This window comes from Vidua macroura, chromosome 30, assembly GCF_024509145.1.
Source record: "Vidua macroura isolate BioBank_ID:100142 chromosome 30, ASM2450914v1, whole genome shotgun sequence".
NCBI classification, from domain to species: domain Eukaryota; kingdom Metazoa; phylum Chordata; class Aves; order Passeriformes; family Viduidae; genus Vidua; species Vidua macroura.
The window spans coordinates 2470265-2484552 of NC_071600.1; the positions used below are offsets into that span (position 1 = coordinate 2470265).

The 14288-nt window shown below is 54.8% G+C and overlaps 2 pseudogenes; one reads left to right on the plus strand and one right to left on the minus strand.

Moving 5' to 3' along the window:
- LOC128820667 (uncharacterized) overlaps positions 1-14288 on the plus strand; it is a 2212279-nt pseudogene that overhangs the window by 1351846 nt on the left and 846145 nt on the right.
- Positions 1-14288, minus strand: part of LOC128820669 (uncharacterized) — a 1091286-nt pseudogene that overhangs the window by 351446 nt on the left and 725552 nt on the right.

Here is a 14288-nt window from a genome sequence, read left to right on the forward strand (position 1 = left end):
GAGGGAGAAGAACTCCAAGTCAGAATCCAACTCCAAAGTTTCTTTGACTTTTAATGGGTCCCAGTGAGGGACACGACTGAGAAAGTGTCCCCAGGCCCCAGGCAGAGCAGAGAACTGGAGGCACTGATGACAGGTGGGGACAAAGAGAAGCCAAGTCTTGGTGGCCTGGGGCACAGCAGGGTCTGTGCCACCAAGGGCTGTCAGGAGACACCTTGTCCTGAGGCCCTGGGGGCCTCCTGGCACAGCCCCAGCCAGGCTGGGCACTGTCAGCCCCTTGTCCTGCCCTCAGCATCCCCCCCTAGCCCACATCCCAGTGGCCTCAAGGATCTGCTGGAAGGAGTCCCTGGGGAGCCTTGCTCAGGAATGGCCCTGGGGGCTCCACAGTGCTCCCAGGGACTGCAGGTTTTTCAAAGGACTTTGGCTTTGGCTTTTGCCTTGGAGTCTCTGGGAAGTTTGTGCAATCATGGCCTCCAATTATCTGCTGTAATTAGTCCCTGGAAAGGCTTTGTCAGTAATAACACTCAGTGGGCTCATTAATGCTTCAAGGTACTTCAGTTCTTTTAAGGTACTTGGTGTTTCCCTTTGGATCCAGACTCTGTGAGAGGTTTGTGCAATCATGGCCCCAATTATCTGCTTTAACGAGTCCCTTGAGAGCTTTGTACTGACACTCAGTGGGGCTCATTAATGCTTTGAGATACTCAACCTTTTCCAGGTACTTTGGATTTTCCTTTTCACATTGAGAAGTTTTTGTGCCATTTTGAGTCTCTGAGAGGTTTTTTTGCCATACTGGTCTCCAATTCTGCCTTCCAAGGAGTCCATGAGGAGCCTGTGTTGGGGATGGACCACATTGGCAAACATTAATGCCTCGAGACACTTTGGGCTTTTCTTCTGCCTTTGACTCCTGGAAAGGTTTGTGCAATCTCCTCTCAGGCCCTGAGGTTCCAGGGCTCAGCTCCAAATGCACCACGGGGCTCATTAGGATCAAGCAAGTCCTGACAAACCATGGCTCTGCCTTGATTTCCCCCTTATCTCGGAAAGTTCATCAGGAAAGTTTCTGTAGTGGTTTTGGTTCATCAATTTGAGATTTCTCGGCCAATGCATCAATTAGTGTGGTGGGTTCAGTGTTGGCTAATTACCAGTGTACTCACTAGAATATACTTACTCATTTCCCACCGTGAGATAGGATTAGGAGAAAGGCAAAGTATGCTCAGACTTTAAAGAAAAGTTTAGAATATTCAGTAATAGAAAGAGTAATAAGAATCAGAACAAAAGTTTCAGAACACTTCCCCTCTCCATACAACCTGACAATGAAAAGAGACAAAACCTAATATTTTCTGTTAGTTTACCACCTCTAGAATAGTCTCTCTTCTGTTCACTTAGGGAGAGAAGTTCCTCCTGTTAATGTTATGGCGACTTCTCCACATGAAACCAGTTGACTTGTGGCTTTTCATTTCCACAAATGGCGGCTGCCTGAAAAAATCTGCAATCGTGAAGTCCCTCCCATTTTTTCACAGCTTTTCCCACAGCTGTGTTTATGGGCCACGTCAGCTTCTGGGGTATTGTTTTAAAGATGAGCTTTTTAAGAGCAAAGGTTCTCTTCATTTATTTCTGAAATCATCTTCATCTCTGGGAACAGAGGTCTTCTTCTCTCCCTGAGGGCACAGGGTCTCATCACTCTTCTCTCTATCTCTGTTCAAACTTCTCATGGGATCACAGCTACTGCAGCATTTCATTCCTTTAGCATGGAGGCCTTTGCTGAGCAAGTCATCTCCCCATATTTTTCAATGTGTCATAGGGAAAAAAAGAGTCTGATGTATCAATTCCATCCTTCTCCATAGTTTTAGGAGAGGATTTCAGCCCCAAGATCAAGGCATCTCCTCATCTCTCCCATCTGGGACTCAACTTCCTCTTCACTGACCTCGGTGCCTTCACGTTGCTCCTGTGTGTGCCTGCACTTTGTCCTTTTCTCTCACTGGAGGGAGGATGGAAGCACGGGAAGAGTCAATATCTCAGGCGGGGCCTGCAGATGGTTGCGTGAGCCCGGCCGGGCTGGGTCCTTGCGGCCGGAGCTGTTTTCCCATGGAGGTTTGTGCAGCGGCTGCGCTGGGGCTGTGTCAGGCTGGGCGGCGCTGGGGGCAGGGCCAGGATCTCAGCAGCCAGGCCAGAGCACAGCAGCAGCACGGCCGGGCTACATTGTAATCTGCTGTGTGCCTGAGCGTGTGTTAGGAGGAGATATCCCCGCGCACCCGGCGCGCTGAATAAAGCAAATCCCCGCTCCTTGGACTTGGTCTCGGAAGTGTCTCCTGGCCCGGTTTGGGGCCATTCCTGACCACAGGGTTCTGTCAAGTCACAGTGGAACCTTGGTGCCACATTGTTCCACGGCCTCACAATGCTCTCCTGGCTGCCATGAGGTCCCTCCCTCTGTGACACACTGCAGCCCTGGTTCCATGAGGGTCTCTTGGGTTCCACGGTGCACGCCTTTTTCACATCTGAGCCTTGCTTCCATGGGTTCTGCTATGGACAAATTCAATTGGGGAGGCCAATTATAGATAAATCAATTAACAAGAATTTATTAAGCAAGCAGTAGTAAGCAAAAGATGCTCTTTAGATCAACTGTGATGTCATGTTCCACGTTCCAGCTGGAACTTCCAGCGTCCAGCAAAGAGCACAACACAACCACTGGCCCTTGTGTCAGCCCACCTTGTGTCAGCCCTTGTGCCAGCTCAGCCTTCACCATGCTCCCTGTCACCCTTCTTGTCACCTGCGCCCTGATACTCCCATCAGTCCTGAAAGCTCTCGATTGCCTGGATTTTGTCATCCATCCCTGCAGGATGCTGACATTGGTCCTGAGGAAGGTACGGTGCCATTCCATGGAGGTGGACACCCCCCAGCTGCCCAGCTGGGCTGGAGTTCTGTGGGGATGGCGTGGGACAGGGACCCCACTCTGAGGTGTTGCTACCTCTGCAGGCTGTCACAGACAGAGAGGACGAGATGGAGGTGGACATGCAGACTGATACAGAGGAGGACATGGAAGTGGATGGAGAAGAGACTGCAGAGGAAGAGATGGAGGTGGATGTGGAAGAGGAGATGGAGGTGGATGTGGAAGAGTACATTGAGGACATGGACACTGATGAAAAAGATGAGGAAGAGGCCATGATCTTGGGATGAAGACCAATACCAGCAGCAGGACAGGCATGTGGTCCCCACAGGCAGAGTGGGTCCCCTGCTGCCAGGCTGGGACTGGGCTGGGTGGTCCCTGCTCAGGGATGTGGTACCCGGTGCACTGGATTCTGGTGGCCATCCCCAGCCTGTCCTGTGCTCGCTGTGCCAGCCTGGGGGCACATGGAAGAGCCTTCTCTGCCTGATTGGAGTGACTGTGGCACTTGCTTTTCCTCAAGGACTGATGGAGATCCCGGACAGAGATGCCACCCTTTTGTACATACGTTTTAGAGTTTGTTGTTGTCTTTAGGATATAGGTTTTAGGGCTTCTTTTTGTCTTCTGTAAATACGTTTCATAGACTTTTGTTAGATATGTTCTTAGGTATATACGTTCTATAGACAGTTGTTGTTACAAATATTCTTACAATGTAAATGTGTTCTGTGTTCTCATTGCTGTTCTTCTGAAAACTAACGATCTTTATTTTTCACACCCCAGTTCTCTTTCCATTTGCTTCAAGTACAAGCAGCATTTGCAAAGTTGTGGTTTCCGCTTGCTCCAGGTTCCCAGGGCTGGAGGTCGGTGGGGGAGCTGGCACAGCCACGACCATGTGCTACCCAAACCAGGGTGAGCTGGACCACATGGTGTCGCTTAACGAGGTTTCTATAGCAGCACACAAAAATTAGGTTACTCAAGAACTGTTATTCCCTTTATTCAATTCCCTGTATTCAAGGTTACTCAAGAACTGTTATTCCCTTTTTCTCTCGATGCCCTCGTGCTGCACGTTGGGCACCAAAATCTGTCTTGGTTTGAAAAGACAGGTGTCTGCTAAGGAAGGCAGGAGCCTTCCTGGAAACGGAAAATGTAAACCCCCTCCCTCCAACTCATTATAATTTTGAAATTAAAAGGCTCTCAGGCAAAGATATGGGAATAGGAATAACAGTTCTTTACTAGGAAAATTAAAAATATAACTGCAAAACAAACAAGAAAACCCAAACAACTGACAGAGTCAGAATACGACCTGACACCCTGTGGGTCAGGGTGTTGGTAGCAGCACCCCCAAACCCAGCTGGGGAGTGGAGGTTTGGGGGAACAATGGGAGGGGGGTGGGAGAGGGGGCACAGGGGGAGGTGGGAGCCGCTGAGGTTCCCCCAGGTCACCCCAGGACCCCCAGGCCCCGTCCCAGCCCCCCCAGTTCCCTCTGCAGCCCCGGCTGAGGGGGCTCAGCCCAGGAGCCGCCGTCGTTCGGGGCTCCCCCGAGGGCAGCGAACGGGAGAGCTCCCGGCTCGGAGAGGCCCCAGCAGAAGAGGGGATCTTGTCCCTCCTTGAGGGCCTTGAAGGGTCTTCAGGCCCCTCTGAAGAGGAGCTTTCCTCTTTTTAGGTTTTTTTGGGGGGCTCCCACCACTCCAAGGGTGTTTTTCCTCCCCATTTTAGGGTGTTTGTGGGGCCACAGCCTCACAAGTCCCTTTTTGGGGGGGATCATGATGGCTTTAAGTGACATTTTTTATGGGCCCCCCACTCCAAGCCCCTGTAGGGGATGTTTTGCCCCCCCAGGGTGGATTTTTGGGGTTTAAGGGCCCCCGCTCTGGTCGGGTCCCACTCTAACTCCCCTTAAAAGGGCAACACCACTCCCGCTGATTCTGGCAGCGGAGCCCGGGGGCGTTGGGAGTTCCTGGAGGATTTGGGGGTACCTGGGAGGGTTTGGGGGTCCCAGGAGGGTTTGGGGGTCCCATGAGGGTTTAGGGGTCCCAGGAGGGTCTGGGGGTACCTGGGTGATGCCGATGATGGCAATGGGGACCCTGTGCTGGGTATAAATGCTTATGATGAATTCCTGGGGGTGTTTTGTGTATCTCCAGGGTTTTTGGGGTCCCGGTGGATTTTTTGGGGTGTTTCCAGGGGAGTTTTCAGGATTCCCAAAAGGGGGGATTGGGCGATCCCAGGGGGAACCCAAGGCTGTTTCGGGGTACTTGCCAGTGACAGAGATGGGGACCCCGTGCCGGGTATGAACCTTCTCAGGGGGCTCTGGGAGGTGTTGGGAGGTCCTGTGGGAATTTTGATGTCCTGGGAGGGTCTGGGGGGGATCTGTCTGGGGTTCTGCGGTCTTGGGGAGTTTTTGGAGGGCCCAGGGATGGTTTTGGGGTCCTGGGGAGGTTAGGGTGTCCCGGGGGGTTGGGGGTTCCCGGAAGGGTTTGGGGGTACCTGGGCGATGCCGGTGACAGAGCTGGGACCCCGTGCCGGGTATGAACCTCCTCACTGTGCACGGGCAGCGTCAGCGTGTTCAGGGAGATCCTGGGGGGCCCGGGGTCACCCCAAACCCCAGGGGACCCCAAATGCTCAGGGACCCCCCAAACTCCCCTCACCGCTGGATCTGCTGCAGGCAGGGGGGCACCAGCACTCGGCCCCCACCCTCCACCGTCACAGGGGGGCTGTGGAAGAAATCTGGGGGTGCACGGACAGGTCCGGGGGGACCCCCTAAGTCCTGGGAAAGGGGAAACACCGGGGAACTCCCAGGAATCCCCACTGGGGGGTTAGGGGAGATCCAGGAGGAGTTTGGGCGGGCTTAATTGTGTCACTATCCTCAGGAAAGGGGACTCCAAGGGTCCCCGGTGTCCCCATTCCCAGCAAAAGGTGGGAAAACCCGGGCTGGCTGGGAATAGGGGTCCCAGATGTCCTCGGTGTTGAGGAAAGGAGGGGCTGGGCGCTGGGAAAGGCAGGAATAGGGGTCCAGGGGGTCTCTGGGTGAAGGAAAAGGGAGCTCTGGGGGCTAGGAGAGGCGGGATGGCCGGGAAAGGGGTGCGGGGGTTGCTGGTGCCGGATAAGGGGGTGCAGGGTGGAACCCACGCCGGGAATGGGGGTGCGGGGGGATGGCGGCGCCCGGGAATGGGGGTTCAGGGGCCCCTCGGTGCTCCGGAATGGGCGACCAAAGAGTCCCGGTGCCGGGGGTCCGCCTCAGCTCTCACCGCCCCCCAGGGCCCCAGGAGCGCCCCCAGCCCCAGCGCTGGAGCCATCGCGCTGCTCCTCCTCACTCCCAGTATGATCCCAGTATGATCCCAGTAGAACTCAGGCACCCAGGAGATGCTCCCAGTACGATCCCAGTACAGCCCAGTCACTGCCACTCCTGGCATCCCCCCCAGCCCTCTCTGCGTCCCGACCTGTCCCAGCTCCATCCCCGCCCCTCCCGCGGCTGGGGGGACTTCGGGAGCGGGGGAGGAGGAGGAGGAGGGAGGAAGAAGAGGCGGAGCGGCAGCAGGGAGCAGCCGGAGGAGAGGGGAGGATGAACCGCGGGGCTCCGGCGCTGCCTGAACTCGCAGCACCCCGGGAGCATCGCCCCCCATCCCGCAGGTGCCGGGGAGGGGGAGCTCGCCCCAAATCTCCCGGGGCTCTCTGGGTTTGGGTTTTTTGGGGGGGATGTTTGGAGCTGGCAGGGCTCCAAAGCCGAGCCGCAGCTGGCCCTCGAGGGAACATCGGGGGGTCCCCGGGAGGTGTTTTTGGGGGGTCCCGGTGGGCGGCGGTGGCGGCAGAGCCCCAGCGGTTTTGGGGAGCCCCGGGAGAGCCGCGGCTTCCCTGAGCGGGAGCCCAGAGAGAGGAGAGCCCCGAAGCCCCAGCGGGGACCCCGAGAGGGGGGGACCCCTGGCAGTGCCGGCACCCCGGCAATGGGAGGTGCTGGGGCTGGAGGGGCGGCACGGCCGGGAAAGGGGTTCGGGGCTCCCGGGGCCGCCAGGGGCTGCTCCCACCGTGGGGGGAATTCCAGTCATTCCCCGTTATGCAATTTGCCCCCGGCACAGTCTCAGCTGTTCCCAGTTGCTCCCACTTTACTCTGGTGTGTTCCCAGTTCTCCCAGTTGCTCCTAGGATAGTCCCAGTAACTCCCAGAATGATCCCAGTGTAAGTCCAGTATGTTCCAGTCACCTCCAGTATGATCCCAGTCCATCCCAGTATAAGCCCATTTGTTTCCAGTCACCCCCAGCATGCACCTAGTGACTCCCAGTTCCTCCCAATTGCTCACAGCTCCTCCCAGTCACCCTCAGAATGGTCCCAGTCATTCCCAGTATATCACATTTGTCCCCAGTGTGCTCTCATTTGCCCCCAGTAGTCTCCTACTCCACCCCAGTATGATCCCAGTATGATCCCAGTCTCCCTCAGCGTGATTGCAGTCTGCCCTGGTATGGGCCCAGCTGCTCCCAGTATGATCCCAGTACAATCCCAGTACAAACCAGTCCCTCCCAGTGCTGCCACTCCTGGCATCCCCCAGCCCTCTGTGCGTTCCCCCCTCCCGGATGTCCCAGAGGAGCCCCAAGGGCTGGCAGTGCCCAGGCAGGGTCCCCAGCAAGGCCCAGTTGGGATGTGCAGCCCCCAGTTTTCCCAGTTTGCCTCTCCATTTGCCCGGGCCGGGTTCCCCCCTGGAACAGCGGGTGGGAGCAGCCGAGAGCCCCGCGCTGCCCATCCCGACCTGGCCCGGCTCCATCCCCGCTCCTGCCGCGGGCTGCGAGGGCTGCGGGAACGGGGCACCGAGGGTGTCGCTGCTCCTGGGGCAGGAGGAGGAGGGAGGGAAGAGGAGGGATGAAGAAGGAGAGCCAGAAGGGATGGAAGTAGGAGAAGGAGGTGGGCTTAGGGAGGCGGAGGATGGGGGATGGAAGAGGAGGCACAGGAGGTAGAGGAAGAGGAGGGAGAAAGGAGGATTAAGGAAAAGAGAAGTAACCACAAGGTCGAGCACCCCCTAAATTCGCAGCCCCCACCCGTGGGATCATCACCCCCCTGATCCCACGGGTCCCTGGGGAGGGACAGTTTGGCTCAGATATCCTGGGGGGTCCCTGGGTGGGGTTTTTTGGGGGGATGTTTGGAGAATGAAGAACTGCAAAGCTGAGAGGAAAAGGCCCCTTGGGGGGACATTGGGGGGTGCCGGTGGCGGCTGCCGGCAGAGGCAGCCTGGAGGAGCAGAGCCCTGTGTCCCCCAGGAGCCCAAAGTGGGGAGCCCAGAGAGGGGGGAGCGCCGCCATGGGCGGGACCCTCAAGAGCCTGGAGAGGAGCAGGGGGGACTCCTTGGAGCCCCTGCAGCCCAAAGCAGAGAAGAAGGGGACAAGGGAGCCCGGGACCCCAAAACCCCCAGCATCCCTAAGTGGGGAGATGGAAATGGGGGGAACTTTTTGGGTTCCTTGGACCCCAGCAGCCTGGGGAGAACTGGCACCAAGGAGAAGGGGGAACCCCAGTCCAAGCGTGACCCCCAGCAGCTGGGACAGGGGGAACCCCGAACACCAAAGGGGAGGGACCAGGGACGAGGAACCCTGGGAGGCATTTTCAGGGCTGAATCTTGGTGTTTGCGAGGTTTTTATGGAGCCCAGATGGCCGGTGACTTCTACAGATGGACTTGGGCAGAGGGACCTTCAAACTCAACGTGTTCATCCCTTGTTTTTCCCCAAACCAGGATTTCCCATTCCCAGACCTTAGCCAGATTTAGGAGGAGGCTGCGAGGAAGAGGAAGGAGCCCTGGGACACCCAGGCAGGTGAGGAGGAAGTCACTGCCCCTTTCCCCCTCTCTCCTGCTCCATCTCCCAGCCCAGCACAGCCCCCGGCTGCAGGACAACCCCGCTGCCGACGCCGTCCTGCTGGGGACGCACTGGGGGGATCTCCTTCCCCTTCCCTCTGGCACGGAGGCAAATCCCATCCTCTCCTTGTCCTTCCTGCCCCAGAGGAGGAGATGAGAATGGAGACCAGGGAGGACAAATCCCCACGGCAGAACCTCGTGGAAGAGGCCTTTTGAGCGGCTCCATGGCACAGGAATCCAACGAGGAGGAAAATCCCCAGAGATCCCACAGGAGGAGGGGCTCCAAGCCCAGCCCAGGGTGCTCTGAGGAGGAAAGCCCCACCCTGGGCCAGGAAGGTGGACAGAGCTCCAGCCAGATCTCGGAGCTGGTGGTCCATGAGCAGCTCCATGATGGGGAGAAGCCCCACAAGTGCTTAGAGTGTGGGAAGAGCTTCAGGTGGAGCAACAACCTGATCCAGCACCAGATGATGCACACCGGGGAATGGCCCTACGAGTGTGGGGAGTGTGGGAAGGGCTTCAGCTGCAGATCCAACCTCATCACCCACCAACGCATCCACACTGGGGAGAGGCCCTATGAGTGTGGGGAATGTGGGAAGAGCTTCAGCCGAAGGTCCTACTTGATCAGCCACCAGATCATCCACACTGGGGAAAGGCCATACAAATGTGGGGAATGTGGGAAGGGCTTCAGCCAGAGGTCCAAACTGATCATCCACCAAATGGTCCACACTGGGGAGCGGTCCTACGAGTGTCCTGAGTGCCAGAAGAGGTTTCACACCAGCTCCAGTCTCCTTGTGCATCAGCGGATTCACACAGATGAGAGGCCCTTCCGCTGCCCTGACTGCAGGAAGGGTTTCAAGCACAACTCCACCCTCGTCAAGCACCAGCGCATCCACACCGGGGAGAGGCCCTACGAGTGTGGGGAATGTGGGATGAGCTTCAGCCAGAGCTCAAGCCTGATCTGCCACCAGAGGACCCACACCGGTGAGAGGCCCTACGAGTGTGCCCAGTACCAGCTCCCATCTCCTCCTGCACCAGCGGATTCACACTGAGGAGAGGCATTTCCTCTGCCCTGACTGCGGGAAGGGCTTCAAGCACAACTCCCACCTCATCAGGCACCAGCGCATCCACTCCGGGGAGAGGCCCTACGAGTGTCCCCAGTGTGGGAAGAGCTTCATCCAGAGCTCTGCCTTGACCCGACACCAGCAGACCCACTGGTAAGGGAAGCCCTGCAAATGCCCTGACGGCAGGAAGAGCTTTGTGCACTGCTCCAACTCCATCCCCCATGGGAGGACCCACGTTGGTCAGAGCCCCGGTGACCCACATTCCCTGTGATCCATGTTGGGAAGACACCTGGCTGGTTATCATTTTGGTTTGGCCCTATGTCCTAGGGTGACGGTATGGTGTTTGTATCCCAAATCGTGTGTTCTGTTTATGCCTGATATTATGTTCTGTGCCTTCAGGACTGACTCTGAAAGTGAAGGATTGTTTTGTCTTGTTATCAGCCGGCACACCTCGCCCCATGGTCTGTGTCTAGGAGAGGCTTGGCTGCCTTGGCTTGCCTGCTTGCCTGCTTGCTTGCTGGCTTGCTTGCTTTTCCTTTTTCTTTTGCTTATTAGTTAGTTTAGCTAGGCAGTCCAATTTTTACCCTGCACTGTTTCTTTTTCCCCTTCCCTTTCCCTTTGCTGAATATCATCTGAACCTGCTCTGGACCTGGACCTGGGAAACATCAAGAAACACCGAGAGTCTGCATTTTGTGACCTGCGGCAGCCATCCCCAGCACCAGAGACTGATAGCTGGGCGACCACTCCCAGGAGAGACTTTCTGAATTTGTCATCTCTTCAGAACGGTGAAAGGGTTTTGTCATCTGGTGTTGATTCTTTTTTTTTGTATTGGGGAGTGTTTTTGCTTGTTAATTAAACAGGTTTTTTCCATTTCTCTCTGAGGAAATCTTTCCCAAACCAGGTGAGGGAGGGGCCGTGGGAGGTTTGCTTTCTGGGGGCTCCTTCCGGAGGTCTTCTCCCAAATTTTGCCCTAAACTAGGACAAATATTTTGGCGCCCAACGTGGAGTCCAAGCCGCCTCAGAGGTGATTGGTACAGAAGCGCAACTCCTCCTGGCACCCCGACTACCGGTGCTGGGGTGGGTGTTCAGAGGAAAGGTTCCCTCCACCCACCATGCCACCAGCGCTACATGGAGCAAGTGGATTGCTCTCATCACGCAGCGCGCCCGTATTGGTAAACTGAGTCACCCTGGGATTTTGGAAGTGATTACAAATTGGCCTGAAGGTGAAAACTTTGGTGTCACAGATGAAGAACAAGAACCAGTGACACGGGCTGAAGAAGCTCCACCCTACAACCAATTGCCAGCAGAGGAAACACGCTATGCTCTTGTCACTGACGGTTCCTGTCGCGTCGTAGGGATGAATCGGAAGTGGAAAGCAGCTGTATGGAGCCCCACACGACGGGTCGCAGAGGCCACTGAAGGAGAAGGTGGATCAAGTCAACTTGCTGAACTCAAAGCCGTTCAACTGGCCCTAGACATTGCAGAAAGGGAGAAGTGGACAAAGCTCTACCTCTACACTGATTGATGGATGGTAGCCAATGCTCTGTGGGGATGGCTGGGGAGATGGAAAGGGGCTAACTGGCAGCGTTGGGGAAAACCAATTTGGGCTGCTGAAGAATGGAAAGACATTGCTACCCGGGTAGAGAAACTACCTGTGAAGGTTCGCCATGTAGATGCTCATGTCCCCAAGAGCAGAGCTAATGAAGAGCAGCAAAACAATCAGCAGGTAGATCAGGCTGCAAAGATAGGGGTGTCAAAGATAGATTTAGATTGGCAACACAAGGGGGAGTTGTTCCTAGCGCGATGGGCCCATGATGCCTCAGGCCATCAGGGTAGAGATGCCACCTATAAGTGGGCACGAGCCCGAGGGGTGGATTTAACCATGGACAGCATTTCTCAGGTTATCCATGACTGTGAGACGTGTGCTGCCATCAAACAGGCCAAGCGAGTGAAGCCCCTATGGTATGGGGGACGGTGGTCCAAGTACAGGTATGGGGAGGCCTGGCAGATTGACTACATCACACTGCCCCAGACACGCCAAGGCAAGCGTTACATGCTCACAATGGTGGAAGCCACCACAGGATGGTTGGAAACCTACCCTGTGTCCCATGCTACCGCCTGTAACACCATCCTGGGCCTTGAAAAGCAGGTCCTTTGGAGGCATGGTACCCCTGAGAGGATTGAGTCAGACAATGGGACTCATTTTAAGAACAGCCTTACCAACTCCTGGGCTAGGGAACATGGCATTGAGTGGGTGTACCATATCCCCTACCATGCACCAGCTGCAGGCAATGGACTGTTAAAAACCACCTTGAAAGCATTGGGTGGGGGATCTTTCAAAAACTGGGAGCAGCATTTGGCAAAGGCCACCTGGTTAGGTAACACCCGAGGTTCCACCAATCGAGCAGGTCCTGCCCTGTCTGAGTCCCTGAATATAGTAGACGGAGATAAAGTCCCAGTGGCACATATCAGAGGTTTGTTAGGGAGGACAGTGTGGATCAATTCTGCCTCGAGTACAGACAAACCCATGTGTGGGATTGTCTTTGCTCAGGGACCAGGTTGTACATGGTGGATAATGCAGAAAGATGGAAGAACACGATGTGTACCTCAGGGAGACCTGATTGTGGGGTGAGACTCATATGCAAATATCTCAATCTGCTGGATGTTACTGCCATTGTTTGTACATTAAACTACAGAGACATGAGACAGAAGGAAATGTGTAAGTGTCAAAGGTTTGAGCAAGTGAGATAGAAGGAAATGTGTAAGTGTTGAAGGTCTGAGTAAGTGAAAGATGGAAGATTTACTTGATGAAGTTTTTACATGATGTTTGGTAGTTATGCTGACGATTTGGAGATAAGGGGTAGAATGTCCTAGGGTGACGGTAGGGTGTTTGTATCCCAAATCGTGTGTTCTGTTTATGCCTGATATTATGTTCTGTGCCTTCAGGACTGACTCTGAAAGTGAAGGATTGTTTTGTCTTGTTATCAGCCGGCTCACCTCCCCCCATGGTCTGTGTCTAGGAGAGGCTTGGCTGCCTTGGGCTTGCTTGCTTGCTTGCTGGCCTGCTTGCTTTTGCTTTTTCTTTTGCTTATTAGTTGGTTTAGCTAGGCAGTCCAATTTTTACCCTGCACTGTTTCTTTTTCCCCTTCCCTTTCCCTTTCATGAATGTCATCTGAACCTGCTCTGGACCTGGACCTGGGAAACATCAAGAAACACCGAGAGTCTGCATTTTGTGACCTGCAGCAGCCATCCCCAGCACCAGGGACTGATAGCTGGGCAACCACTCCCAGGAGAGACTTTCTGAATTTGTCATCTCTTCAGAACGGTGAAAGGGTTTTCTCATCTGGTGTTGTTTTTTTTTTTTTTTTTTTTTTTAATTGGGGAGTGTTTTTGCTTGTTAAATAAACAGGTTTTTTTTCCATTTCTCTCTGAGGAAATCCTTCCTGAACCAGGTGGGGGAGGGGCCGTGGGGGGTTTGCTTTCTGGGGGCTCCTTACGGAGGTCTTCTCCCAAATTTTGCCCTAATCTAGGACAGTTTTTCATGTCCCAGACAATCCACAAGCTGCAGGATTGGTTGAACGGGTGAAGGGGTTGTTAAAAGAGCGGTTGAAAAAATGAGGAATGGGAACCTGTCCCCATGGAGAAGCCATCTCCCAGATGTGCTCCATGCCCTTAGCAATGGCCCCCTGGGGAAATGGAAACCCCCTGGCTGTGCAGGGCTGCTCCCAATTTGCAAATACAGCCATGGACAGTGAGACTTGGACTGCCTGGGAAATTGTTCTGGCTGTGATGGCCCTGGCAGGGCCAGCCCAGAGGCTGCAGGGCTGGACCTTAATGCATTGGGATTAGTTAGGATAAATCAGAAGCAAATGAGAGTTAACAACACAGGAACAGGAATCCAGATTCCTCCAGGACACTTTGGTTTGATAACTGCTCACTGGAGCTTGGCCTTGCAAAGTGCTCATGACATGGGAGGAGGAACTGATGCAGATTATCAAGGAGAAATTGAAGGAATTGTGTTAAACAATAGTGAACAAGATTGGATTATTCAACCCCATGACAGGGTAGCACAATTATTGATATTGTCAGTTTTTAAAACAATTGGGGAAAAAGAGATCCATCTCAAATCACTGCTGTTGGTGGAGATAAAGGGTTTGGATCCAGCAGTGCTAATAAAGGAGCCAGAGTGTGGGTCCAGAGGCCAAAAGGCCCTCCCGAGGCAGCTGAAGGAACAGCTCTGGGGAAAGACAGCACTGTTTGAATCCTGAAAGCTGGGCAGGAACGATGGGAATGTGTCCCTGCAGCCAAGTGCTCTGTGTGAGAACAAGTAGATATTACAGGAGATTGTTTTACACATCCTGCCAGACCAAATCTCCCTGTTTGCCCCAGGGAAAACTCGTGACCTGGACTCCATCTAGGATGGAGCCAGGGCCAGGCTCTTGTACTGCCCCAGGTGTATCCCTTGAAGGCCTTTTAATAAACACCTGCTTTATCCCTTTAGCACTGTCTAGCTCTGTTCTAGGTGGCCT